This window comes from Canis lupus, chromosome 27 (genome assembly GCF_048164855.1).
Source record: "Canis lupus baileyi chromosome 27, mCanLup2.hap1, whole genome shotgun sequence".
Lineage (NCBI taxonomy): Eukaryota > Metazoa > Chordata > Mammalia > Carnivora > Canidae > Canis > Canis lupus.
The window spans coordinates 44,233,777-44,245,826 of record NC_132864.1 but is presented as its reverse complement, the minus strand read 5'-3'; the positions used below and the strand labels follow the sequence as shown (position 1 = coordinate 44,245,826).

At 37.5% G+C, this 12,050-nt stretch overlaps 1 long non-coding RNA gene across 1 annotated transcript in view; it reads left to right on the top strand.

Annotated features, from left to right (window-relative positions):
* Positions 1 to 12,050, top strand: part of LOC140619086 (uncharacterized) — a 273,781-nt gene that overhangs the window by 194,925 nt on the left and 66,806 nt on the right. Inside the window, exon 2 of the long non-coding RNA XR_012019004.1 lies at positions 7,821 to 7,871. This is a non-coding gene — a long non-coding RNA (uncharacterized lncRNA). The remainder of the gene's footprint in view (positions 1 to 7,820; positions 7,872 to 12,050) is intronic.

Below are 12,050 nucleotides of genomic sequence, written 5' to 3'. Positions count from 1 at the left end.
ACAGGAAGCAATTGGAATACTGATCTGAACCCTGAGAGTAAGGGTTGGATTCTCGAAGGTAACATCTATTTTAGTCTGATTAAAGAGTAGTTTATTACTTTCGATGGTGACACTAAGAAAAATTTCCTTTTTTTTTTTTTTTCTAACCAAGCAGGCCATTAAGCAGAGAAACTAAACACCCACCCAATATAAGGAAAACAAAAGGTGTTTATAATGCCGCCCCCTCCTGACCTTCATAACTAGAGTAAAAAGTGAGCTGAGCCTTTTCCTCAGGAAGATACAGCTGTCCGCACGTGGTGCAAGGGAGACTGTACTGGTGAGGAAAGCAGGTATATGGGATGTCAGTATAGCCTCTGGACCCCTGAGGAATCCTGGATCTGCCTCTTCTAGACAGAGGAAGGATGCTTGTGTCAGAGAATCCCACTGACCCAGCCACAGACCTCTCTGGAAAGAGGGTCCAGAGTGTCCTTCACTTCAGGGGACTAGCTGGGGGCTAACCTGATATTCGTGGAGCATGCCCCACTCTCTCAGGTGTGATGTTGGCATATAATTCCGCATTGATTCTTGAAAATTATGTTGTTATGAGTCCCCCCAAATTTTTATAATAAAAAAAACAGTTGTGGCTAAATCATACTACTGCATAATCATAAATATGTACCATTTGATTGATTACTATGTTCAGACTCATAGACTTAAGGGATGGTTTGGAGGCCAAAGGGAGTGCATTTCCAATTTTCTTGGAAGCACCAACTCCACAAGAGCAAGTCTTCCCAGGGGATCCTCACGCCAATGATGACAACAACCAAGGCAATGGCAAGGGTTCCTGCTGAGGCACAAGGAGGGCTGAGACCAATAGAGTGGGTAGTATCAACCCAGGCGAAGACTTAAGACTTAAATAGAGACCAAGGACAGGATCTAAGACTTCATCACGTGACAACACATCGTCAGCTGTGAAAGTGCTGGGAAGTGTGTGCAGGGAAACATGGCCAGTGTGCTTCCTCATTCACTGCCTTCTCCCTGTACTTTGGAGAATAAAAGCAAAGGATGAAGTACTGTGTATAACTCTATACTTGGCGGAAATCAGAGATTTCCAGAGTCACTCTTTTGGAAACATACCCAGGATACGGTTGGAATTTATTTAGCATGCTAGGTAATAGTCATCCTAACCAACGTCGTCTTTCTTGTTTGGTGATTATATTCTATATTCAGCAGGAAACAAATATGCATTTGAATTATAATTGAGTAGCTAATGATATGTCAGTGCACTCCCATGGAAAGGAGTCATCTCTTTTCTCCATGACTTTGGCCATGAAGAGGAAATGCAGATGGATACTGTGCCTACAAAGTCAGAACATGAAAGGCTATGTGGTCCCACATGGATCTGCTGGGTCTGGGGTCTGCATATTGCAATAACACTCACATTTGTTGGATACTTGCTGTTTTCCAGAAACTATGCCAGGTTGTGAGGAGATGACAATATTAGGGCATGCCCTCCCCACCTGAGGACCTAAAGTCTTATGAGGAAACAGACATTGCCATAATTCACTGCTTGCCTTGCATTGACTCCACACCACCTCTTGTCCTAATGAGCCACAATACCCAAAATGGTGCATGGCAATTTATTAGAGCGAAGAATTTGGGGAGTGGCTGGAGGGATGTGGTAAGATTGAAAGATTGCTAGAAAAGTAGACAGTTTTTGTTTGCTTGGTTGCTTGATTGGTGGTTTATTTTTAGTTTTTCCTTTGTGGTGGACTGCTCTGATGGGAGAGCAAGAGAAAGAACCAAGGTCTTCATGTTCTTATCCACTATGCTGTTATGTAGCTGTATCATTGTAAATGTAGCGCTATGGAAGCTAGAATTGGAATAATGAAACTGTTTGCCACTCTGTTATGTAGATTTTGTTTAAACATGAGGGTTTTTTTTTTCTTTAATCACCATATCATTAAGCTTAAGATAGGTTAATTTAGGAGGGAAAATATTTAGAATAGACATTAAAATAAATTACTGCTACAATCAAAGATAGAGTTGTATTTAATTATCCTCTTCTCTGGTTATATTTAGATGGGACAGACTCTTCTACTGGGTATGTCCTCTATATCACAACCTTACATAATTGGGCAGAGATCAGTTATTTCAGAGTTTCTTTACACTTTAAGATTTAAAATTTATATATATATATATATATTGCAATCCATCTCATTGCAATCCATTGCAATCCATCTCATAATTTTACAAAATTCAAGTTAAAGTGAAGAAGAAGAAAAAAAGCCCCAAAGGGCAAGGATTTGCAGTTTGGCTTGGCTTTTATCTTTAATTTCAGAGCATGAAATTACTTCCTTGACATACCTCAAATTGAATAACAGTGATAAACTGAGGCGAAGACATCGATTTCATTTTGAAAGAAATAGGACAACATCATAATTAAGGGTGGGCAAACATGTTAAAAAAAGTTATTATTATTAGTGCCATAATAGTAATACCATTTGATTGGCCAGAGTGCCCTGGGAACAAATGGCTCTGGTGTTGTCAATTATCCACCTTGGCTCAGCAGCCTGTTGTTTTATGGGCATTGTGGGAGGGACCACGCTCTTCATTACTGTCCTGACAAATGAACCAGGTCATTTAAATAGCCCCTAAAGCACTGCGATAAAATGAAGATGTGCAGAACCTTGTGTTCGTGACTTTGCACAGAACCTGGTCTTTCATTTTATTTTTACGTTTTATATTTCATTTTTGTTTTTGAGGTAACCATACCATATTCAGCCTGTAGAGAAAAACACTCCAGAGATGAAACAAGGTGACCAGTATGTTCTCAGCTATTTTATTTGGGAATCTGAATGGTCGTGGATTTTATAGATTTTCCTTATGCATTCTGTAGAGATAAACCATTAAGTCGAACACTTGGAAGATTATAAAATTTGACATCTTACGTTCACAAAGTTCCCATCTTCATGATGTGATGAAGTAGCCACATCCCCACCCAATGTACACTGTAGGGTTCATTTTATGGTCATGGTCATGATGTTTTGCTTCCAAACACCTACTCCTTTTCCTTGGCGCCATCCACCAACATCTTTAGGAAGGACACTTCTTTCCCCCCTTGCATTTGAGGAAGGGAAGGCCAATGAAAATACTTAAAAAATGTTTGACTAACAAGAGAACAAAGTATCATTTGGAAGATAGGAGATGCGAGCTATTATTTGTTGAGCAAGCAGGTTCTGTGTTTGTGTAGTCAAGATAAACCTCCTAATAGGCAGGAAGAGGAAGCTGTGCCCTGGGAGGTGAGGCAGCTTAGCCAAGTGTAAGAAGCCCAGAGTGCTGAACGAAGTATGCGTCTGTGGCCATCTGTAAGGCCCAGGCTCCTTCTTTCCCTCTGTTCCACTTATGTAAATAATTAGCTAATGATCAAGTGCTGCAATGAATTTATCATATTGTGTATCAAGAGCACATTACAAGCATTTTTAGAGAGTGGGGGACTATGCTTCCCAGATAAAGGCATTTGAGATTTTACTATGAAATTTTGCATCTGGTTTGAGGTGTCATTGAGTCAACTCCTTCAGATAAGGAGCCCTGCATCTGTATTTGTTTTTCTTACCCTACATGATGATATATGAAAACAAGTTTGAAATGTATTGGTGAAGCCCAGCAACTCAATATCAAGTTATAAAATATAATCCATTTCTGGGATATAAATGAAAGGGGTGTTTTTTGTTTCTTTCAGTTACATTAAACTGGTGTTGGTGTATTTGTGACCGGGGTTTATCAGCTTTGTGCAGATATGTAGTATTACCAAAATGATTTTGTCTGTATTTATCAATATGGATATCTGGTGAATTTTATTAACAAATATTTATCTTAAACATCTTCAGACACATAATTATAAAACTATAACTGAGATGAAATTAAGCCTTATTCCTTCATAGTGAAATTATTTCCTAAATATATTGTACACAATTTATTTTTTTGAACTTTTGATAATATATATCTATATATAGATATATATTATATATATATTAGGTATGAAAGAAATGACTGTAACATTTCACCATTTTTCAAATCAGTTTGTTAGAACTATATATTTGGCAAACATTATCAGATTATTTTCAATGGGGGTTCTTCTGCAGAGGTACTGATTATGATATCTACCATATGAGAACTTCCTAAGAGCTTCAGTGCAGGTGCCAGCTAAACTACAATAGCTAAATATTGAAAAATATGACATCTGGGTCTCTCAGATCATGTGCTCACAAAAATATATATGTGTGTGCATGTGAAAAAGTGAGGGAATAATACTATGTTATAATCGACATCCTTGAATAGATCAGATTATTGGCGTGTATATTATCGTTAGACAATAAATTCATCTCTTATAAACACTGAAGTCTAGATTTGAAAGCAGTTCTAGAGACATTTCTTCGAGGCTTGATACTGTTGGAAGAGGCTCTGCAAGAAAAATTTTACCAAATAAACAGTTCAAGAAAACTTCCACCCTGATGCCTGTTGCCTTGTTCTAATTTAACATCTACTTGATGGTTGTAATCACGAGGTCTAGAGCACAAACGATATCTTAGCAGATATCAGAATCTGTGCCAGGTCTTTTACTAATTAATCCCTCAAGCAATCAGAAAATTACATGAGGACTGATACCATCCCAATTTTCTCATGACAAGACAAAGGGAGCACTTTTAGGGAGCGTAGCGTGGTTTTTTTGAAGGCAAAATGTTTTGTGTTAGAACTTTCCAAAACAAAAACAAAAACAAAAACAAAAACAAAACAAAACAAAACAAAACAAAACAAAACAAAAGAACTTTCCTGCCCTGGGACCGAAGCATATGAACTGAGCCACTTCATATTAAGCTGTACCCCATGTTCCTACACAGACGTGCCCCAATACCTGGAGTGATGTGTTGTTGCCTTTCTACCCATTTCCATACACACCTTGCTTCTCAAAACAGACAGGGATATATATTGGTGACATGTTTGCATTAAACAAAATAATACAAGTCATAGCATTCAAAGACAGTCCTGAAGAAGTCTGCAGAATGGGAAGGGCAAAGATATGTTTTCTGTGCAAAAGTAGTGAAACAAAATTAGCTTCTTCCTTGTGAAATTCAAATAAGTTTAATTAACTCTACAAATGTAGACAGTACCTTAACTTAAGCCTAACAAGCTTTACCGTAGACGTTAGATAAATGAAACAAAGGTTATTTAAGACTTGGCTCAAATCTTCCTCTGGCCCATGCTATTCATTATTGAAAACTATTGCCAGCCCACTCACCACCCTTCTTCCCTAACTGACCATTTGTCACCTGCTATCATAGTCTGCTTGCTTGTTGTATGCTTATTGCACATTGCTTATGTTCTTTGTATTGCTCTATTATACTTGCCAGAGTATTTTTAAAAGGTTTACCGATACATTCCAGATGCCCAGAAAAATGCCAGTTACGTAGCTACAGAGTGACCAATAAATATGTATTAAATGAACATATAAAATGTTTATGTATTTAATGGCAACAACCTAGCAAATCTTAAGAACCTGTGAAATTTATCCATTTTCAATGGGAATTCATATTTGGAAGGATGTCACTTTTTTGGGTAAATACTTATGTGATGAATACAAATATATAGTACATTATTTTCAATTATTCAGTAAAAGTAAAACAATTCCAGTTATGGATTTTTAAAATTATAAATCTATATTCCTCATTTTTGTGCAGCTGAAGAGCTGATTCAGCACCACTGAATCACAGATAAACATAAATTTTTGTATCCTTCTGAGGAATAATAACATTGGAAAATAGTACGCCAAAAATTAAGGATTTTTAAAACACCTTAAGGAGAACAATTTTAGCATCAGACCTTTGCATCATCTTTGCACATTGGGACGTAATTTAGATTCATTTTATATTCATTTGATTCCCACAAATAAATATTCGAGGTCCAACAAGTGAATTATTTATAGGAACTTCATACAGTTGAATTTATTTTCATGTAATATCTTTTAAAGTGAAAGTAGATCCTTTTGCGATGGGCTCTCATTCCAGCTCTGGTACAAAGGTGCTACATGACCTTATACAGTACACTGTCTTTCAGGGCATCATTTTATACCCCCTAAAATGTGGGGTTCAACCTCCATGCCCTCCGAGGTTCTTTCCACTTATGTGATTGTGTGACTGTGTATCTTAACACTTCTCTGATTGTGTGACTTTTAATTTCACTTGATTTTTTTTAAAGGTTTTATATGTTTCTTCATTAGAGACAGAGAGAGAGGCAGAGACACAGGCAGAGGGAGAAGCAGGCTCCACAGGGAGCCCGATACAGGACTCGATCCTGGGTCTCCAGGATCATGCCCTGAGCCAAAAGCAAACACTTCACCACTGAGCCACCCGGGCGTCCCTTGATTTTGTTTTCATATTAAAACACCTAGTATTAACAAATAAGTCTGGATCCACTTTTAATTTAACATTTCTACATTTAGAAAAAGTGAACAAACATGTTACAGTGTTTAGTTTTAGAATTAGGCATGACCTCTTATACTATATATTATCAAATTATTAAAGGTATCCCATACTGTTATACTATACTACACACTACTGATATCTTCTATAAAAGATATCTTTATACCCATGTACTTTATAAGTTAAATATAAAATACTTCTGTTTAATATTTCTATTGAACTTTATAAGGTAAATATAAAATGTTTTCCTAGGACCTATACTTTCAAAAGGAAAGGACTGTCATTTATTAGAAGCCTGCCTTGTTCTACTAAATTAGGTTTTGTACTTCTACCATCTCATTTACAGAGAACTCTCATTGTTAGAGTTGCTAGAAAACAAACAAACAACAACAACAAAAACCTGACAAATTTAAGGACCATATTTTGTTAATATGAGGCTAGATGATACTTAACTAGCTTTCCCCAAATATGAACTTAGATACCTTGTCCAGAATCCAACAGAATAAACTTTACATTTTTCGATATGAGCTAAGGCACAATGCTACATTTCACTACGATGCTAAACAAATTATTAATGTTTCAATTATTTGCCCCAAACTTCATTTCAGTGTTTTCCAGAAAGCCAAATCATTGCAATGTGAAATATGCTATTCTTGCATTTTTTAATAAATGAACCTATTTTATAGGTATAGGAAAAAGGATATTTTATGTCAGTTATTTTATTCCCCTGGTGTAATCACTGTATATATGTTTAGTGTATATATATATATATATATATATATATATATATATATATATATATTTAATGCCCAGGTTGGTTAAAACTTTATCAAAACTGACCATGGGACGCCTAGGTGGCTAGGTGGTTGAGCATCTGCCTTCAGCTCAGGGTGTGATCCCAGGGTCTGGGATCGAGTCCCACATCAGGTGCCCTGCAGGGAGCCTGCTTTTCCCTCTGCCTGTGTCTCTGCCTCTCTCTTTCTGTGTCTCTCATGAAATAAGTCAATAAAATCTTAAAAAAAAAAAAACTGACCAGAACATTCCTTATGTTTTATTTCCGTATTCCTTGTAAAATTGGATGAATTAGCTTTCAAATGATCCTATAGTACCTGGACCTAAAACTCACTGAAACTATTGTTAATGTAGATTTAATGAGAAGTAACAAGTTTTAATGATACAGTCACACATTATGTTTGTTTCTGTATGTGAGAATACGTAGGGTGACCTGTAAAAGTTCTATCAGTACTGGGAGTTTGGAGGAAACATTTGATGGATAACGGATAGTTTTGTCTTAATTGCATAACTGTCGCTCGGATTCACATTTGAAGGTACACTGGTCTCATCACTTCTTTTTATTAACAGGGATTTGCAGTGTCATGTTTCTGAATACCGTGCACGTGACCTCCAAATAAGGTAAAGAATGGCATGTTTTGTTTTATATTGAAGTTGATACATCAAGCCTCTTGTCAGTAGCTGAGTAACAGAATTGTGCATCATAAAGAAAATCATGGTGGGTTTGAGGATCCAAGTTACAATCATCATTGATATCTTGGCAATTTGTGACTGTTCTTTTGTTTTATTGAAAACCCCTTGTATGGAGATATCTACCATTTGCTGCTCCTTCTCCAGTGTTGGCTGTTGGCAGCAAGATAAAAACGTTTCATTGACTTAGTTTGTCTGACATTCAGTAAAGACTCTCTTGCTAAGCACCATGAGGAGCCCATTGATCCACTTTCTGTAGAAACATCTGTCCAATCCAAAAGCCACAAGGACAAAAGCATGGGAAGTCTAAATTTACCAGTGCTAGGAGGAACACAAAATCCACAATTGTGAGTGTGGGACAGTGTGAAGAAAGAGAATAGAGTCCACTTTTCAAAAAATACATAGTTTTTTATTCTCAATATTATATTGGTTTATCTATATCATTAAAAAGTGAGTAATGTTAAATTGAACTTATATATTATCTGGGACTATACGTTAATTTAGGTAGATGCATTGCTTACCCCTTTATATATCGTGGGGGTGGATTTCGTATTTAGCAACAAAAGCATTTGGATATGCAAACCCATTTGCCTGGTTCCTTTTCTCTTTGAGGAGATTCTTGTCAGTGTACCTTTGGTTGTGTACCTGTTAAGAAGGAAGGAGGTGGGGAGGGGAGAGATGTCTGTACATGAAGGGTAAATGCCCCTGGTTAAAGCCCTGGCTTCTCCAATAGGTGGATGGCAAGTAAAACACCCTTGTTTGGAAGGTCCTGTTGGAGTGATTTGGGGTCCAAGTTACAAGGACCTGAGCTACTTCTTGCTCAGAAAGCAAATTATGTCTTAGTCTCAGAAATAAATCAAGAGACAAGCCTCACAGTTCCATATGTTAGTCATGTTTTCATTCTTAGCTTCTCACCAGAACTTTCAAAAAAGTCTGGACAGAAGAATCTGGACTCTTTCCAAGCCTGTATCTCTCAGCTGTTTCTCTTCTGGTTTTGGAAGGAGGTGGAATTAGATGGGAACACATATTTCTGTTTGAATCTAGTAAGATAAACTTGAAAATTGAATGAAAAGTAATGGATCTGCATTTATACCCAATTGTTTTGTTTCTCGAAAAATACCCTTTGATATTAGATATGTTTTCAGTTAATTTATCACCTTTGATCACATAAATTTAAAAGAACAATTGAATAATATGTGTGATTAAAAAAAAAAAGAAATCCCTGAATATATTCGGCTTGTCTTTTCTAGGGACATCTCCCGCCAAATAATGAGAACTAATTATTCCTTCAGTCTTTGACATGATTAATAACAAAAGTAGAAAACATCTTGCAATAAAGCAATCCCAAATTAACCTACCTGAAGAAGTTCTTGGCTTCTTCAGGAATCCTACTAGTGGCATAATACAGTTAAATTTTACAATAATTTTACCAATCTGACAAATGAAATGCAGTGCGTCACGTAGAATGGCCAGACCGTCTCCAAGGTGTTATTCAGAGAATAATTCTTACAAGAGTAGCAGAGTGATGAAATAATTTACACAGTATTGCACCTGCCCCTTGTTTCTGAGGTATTTTTCTGAGTTTACAGTTGAAAGCTCATCCAAAGGCTCAGCTCAAGACTTACTATGACATTGAAAGTCTTCTAAATGTGTGTTTGGACCAATCTTTTGACTGCCTGAGTAGCAGTAGGGTTTGAATAATCTGTAGAAGTATAAGCGCCTAGGTGGTAAATCTCGGATTTCTTTTGGATGTGCTCTTTTGTTAGTGACTTTGAGGAGAAGAAAGAGGAATTAAGAATATCCACAACCCAAATGATCAGTCTGTGCCATTCTCTATGCTTATCAAGATCAAAGTGACTATACATTGGGCTTATTTTTACTGCTCATTCTAAGAAGCTGTCTTTGTACGTCTATTTTTTTATGTATGTCCCATATTTAAAAGATAAAGCAATGCACATCATGTTTTCTTATCTGAATTTTTATTCCTGATTCTGCTGTCAGAGTGATGAATATGTATCGATAGGCACATGGCAAGAGGACTTCTGAAAGTGATGGAGATAAGCAAATGGTTAGTATTCTCCGTAACAGATGAATGAAAAGGAAATCTGTTGGTTACATTGGTATTCAGTTCTTTTAATCAGCGCTTCACGAGGCAGGCGTACAGAGCTTTTTAGAATATTTGACATTCACTGCTTCTTACGCGCAAGCCCAGAGGACATCAACCAAACCGAAAGTGACTGCTTTGGCTAATTCTATCCGTCCCATTTTTGGAACGCTTCATTATAAACAGCCTTCCTTTGGAGTGTCTGGGTGGTTCAGTTGGTTAAGCATCGACTGTTGGTTTCGGCTCAGATCATGATCTCACAGTCCAAGGTCGAACCCCAAGTCAGGCTTCGTGCTCAGTGCAGAGTCTGCTCATCCCTCTCCCTCCCCACCCCCATTGCCCAGTGTATTCACACTCTCTCTCTCAAATAAATAAAGAAGATTTTTTAAACAATCCTTCAGGTGTCATATTTCTTTTCATATTTTATTTCTTTATGGACCTTGGTTTCTAGTTGTCCAATAGAATAACTGTTTTTTCAGCACAGATAGACACCACCTTCATCCCATGGCAGGCACCAGTTGCAACACAGAAATCGCATACCAGATATTTGAACCCCAGCATGTTTTGATGAATTTTAACCTCCAGCTCGGTCTGAATGACCACTCCATGATGTGGCCATCAACCACGTTTCTATAAGAAGAGATGAAATAGAAAAGCGTCTGAAAACAAATACTCCAAGTGGCCATGTCCTAGGTATATGCTTTACAAAAGCAGTTGTTGAGAATTTGATGATTTATTAAAGGAGGTGTCTTCCTATAAGAAGCAGACAAAAAGGTTTTTATAAATTTGGTTTTGCAGTGATCAAAAGTGCAAACTTATACTGAGGGGTCATAGGTTTGACAGATCACAACAAAATAACTTATTTAGAATTTATAAGCTGGTTTTCTTCTCTACAAAGTTACACCGTAAGCATCTGTCCAGAACCTGATTTGATTTGACTGCTTGTTTGGAGTTCTGTCCATATCCAGAAATGCCATAACATTTTCACCAGCGAAAAGTATGGATTCATATATTTTATACAATCATGAAGGCTTTTTACCCTTTATTTTATAATATGAAGAATAGAGAATGTTTATCTACACAACTCTATTTAGTATTTATTAATTTGCAGTTTTGTTTATTTTTTCTAAATAATAAATTTATTTTTTATTGGTATTCAATTTGCCAACATACAGAATAACACCTAGTGCTCATCCTGTCAAGTGCCCCCCTCAGTGCCAGCCACCCAGTCACCCCCACCCCCCGCTCTCCTCCCCTTCCACCACCCCTAGTTCGTTTCCCAGAGTGGGGAGTCTCCCATGCTCTGTCTCCCTTTCTGATATTTCCCACTCGTTTTTCTCCTTTCCCCTTTATTCCCTTTCACTATTTTTATATTCCCCAAATGAATGAGACCATATGATGTTTGTCCTTCTCCGATTGACTTATTTCACTCAGCATAATGCCCTCCAGTTCCATCCACGTTGAAGCAAATGGTGGGTATTTGTCATTTCTAATGGCTGAGGAATATTCCATTGTATACATAGACCACATCTTCTTTATCCATCATCTTTCGATGGACACCGAGGCTCCTTCCACAGTTTGGCTATTGTGGACATTGCTGCTATAAACACCGGGGTGCAGGTGTCCCGGCGTTTCTTTGCATCTGTATCTTTGGAGTAAATCCCCAACAGTGCAATTGCTGGGTCACAGGGCAGGTCTATTTTTAACTCTTTGAGGAACCTCCACACAGTTTGCCAGAGTGGCTGCACCAGTTCACATTCCCACCAACAGTGCAGGAGGTTTCCCCTTCTCCGCATCCTCTCCAACATTTGTGGTTTCCTGCCTTGTTAATTTTCACCATTCTCACTGGTGTGAGGTGGGATCTCATTGTGGTTTTGATTTGTATTTCCCTGATGGCAAGTGATGCGGAGCATTTTCTCATGTGCGTGTTGGCCGTGTCTGTGTCTTCCTCTGTGAGATTTCTCTTCATGTCTTTTGCCCATTTCATGATTGGATTGTTTGTTTCT